The sequence below is a fragment of the Triticum dicoccoides genome, chromosome 2B (assembly GCF_002162155.2).
Source record: "Triticum dicoccoides isolate Atlit2015 ecotype Zavitan chromosome 2B, WEW_v2.0, whole genome shotgun sequence".
Lineage (NCBI taxonomy): Eukaryota > Viridiplantae > Streptophyta > Magnoliopsida > Poales > Poaceae > Triticum > Triticum dicoccoides.
The window spans coordinates 522,289,347-522,291,428 of record NC_041383.1 but is presented as its reverse complement, the minus strand read 5'-3'; positions in this window follow the sequence as shown (position 1 = coordinate 522,291,428).

Here is a 2,082-nt window from a genome sequence, read left to right as displayed (position 1 = left end):
TCTGCCAGCCCCCCATGGCCTGCAATGCCGGTGACGGCGAGCCGCGCCCAAAGCGCCATGCGCCGGGCCGCGATGTGGCCCCTCGGCCGTCGCCGGATGGCCCGCGTAGGCAGGCCGAACTTCGGGAGGCTTTGGTGCGCGGCAAGGACGCATCGCCGTCCGAGGGTTCTGACTGGCACGCGGCCCGCCCCTGGGAGCGCTCCCCCTCTTCTTGGCGTGGCCGCGGCCGGGATCGGGATCGCCCGTCTCCCCGTCGATCCCGGTCGCCGCCCCGGTCTGGTCGTTCTGAGGCCTCCCTGCCCTGGCGCTACGACCCTCCCCGCCGCCAGGCCCAGTTCCCTATGGCCGGCCCCAACAATGGCAACAACTGCAATGGTCATGGAGCGTTCGCTAAGAAGAAGAAGAAGAAGCACGAAGCGCAATCTCGGCTGGGTGGTCCGGCCTCCTTAGTCACCCACCCGCCCGTTCCGGCCGTCCCTCCGCCTGCTGTGTCGGCTGCTACGTGCTTCAACTGCGGGGTGGCCGGGCACTGCCAGGTCGATTGTACTCAGCCCCTGGCCTGCTTCCACTGCTCGAGGACTGATCATCTCGCCACGCTCTGCCCCGACCACCAGCCCATTGGGGCGCTTGGGCTGTTCGGTTACGCGCTTGACGATCTGGGCTTCTTCTAGATGGACCTCCCTGAGACCCGGGCCGCTCCGCCCATGTCCGCTCTCATTTCGGTCTTGGACGGCAAGACGGCATCCCCGACCATCATCTCCGACGAGCTTCGCCACCTGTTCAACCCGGACTGGGATTGGGAGGTCACCACGATCTCAGATCGGGAGTTCACGGTGATCTTCCCCGACCCCGTCAGCCTTTGGTATGGCACCCACAGCGCCAGACTCATGCTCGCCCTCAACCAGCTCTCAGTCCGCATCTCGGTCCCCTCGGTGGACCCTCTCGCCGTGGCCACCCTGTCCACGGTCTGGGTGCAGATTCGTGGGCTCCCCGCTCCTGCCCGATATGAGGGTGTCCTCCGGGGCTTGTCTCGCCTGCTGGGAAAGTTTGTGGCGGTGGACTATGCCTCTCTGCCAAAGGGTCGGGCTGTGCGGATGCAGATTAAATCCCCCGACCCCTCCAAGCTCAAGACGATGATCCGCATGTTCTTCAACGACGTTGGCTACGACCTGCACGTCTCTGTTGAGGGTGGGACTCCCACTGATCCCCTCAACCCGGAGGCGGGAGGTGGCGCCGCTCCAGGATCAGATGGGGGGGCTAACGCTCCGGGCTCCCCCCGAGATCCCCATCACCGCTCTCCTCGCTCTGAGGCCTCTGACAATGACTCGTCTGATCCGGAGGATGATGGGCCTCTCGCTAGCTCCTCCCACCCCTCGACCACCCACAGTGTGGGTCAGGATGCCTCCGATGCCGATCCTGCAGATGATTGTGCGGACATCGCGGCGATCGCAGCCATGCTCGACGAGGCCGCCACCCTCCCCCCTGGCGCCACTCTCCCTCCACCCTTCCTGCCTCCGTTGTCCGCATCTGAGGAGGAGGAGAGCGAGGTCAGCCGGGGTAGCATGGAGGTTCGTCCTCCGTCCTCCCCGCAGCTGGTATCCCCAATGCCAGGCCGGGAGGACTTCTTGGTGCCATCGCCTCCGGAGTCTCCCGTGGCTCGCCCCCTCCCCCGTCTTCCAGGCTCCCCAGGTCTCAGGGTCGTCCTCGCTCAGCCTCTACTCCGGTTTCCTCTACCCGAAAGAGTGCCAGGCTTGGGCGGCGTCGGGACTTTCCGGGGCGTCCCCGAACACGGTGGAGAAGGCTTCGCAACGTGCCGCTATCCGCAACCTTGACCCAGGCCCGTCTGCCTCCCAAGCCCCTTGCTCTGATTCCGAGGATTTCTGTGATGCATCCTTTTTCGCTCTTGCTGGGGTTCCTCTTGGTCACCTTGCCAAGGTAGAGGCCGATTTGGCTATTGTGTTCCGTGGCGAGAAGGGCCCGGCCCTTGAGCAGCTTGCGTCCCTCTAGGCAAAAGAAATCCTGGAGGGCCACCTCGCAACCACTAGGGCCCGCGAGGCGGCAGTAGCTGCGGAAGCCCCCACC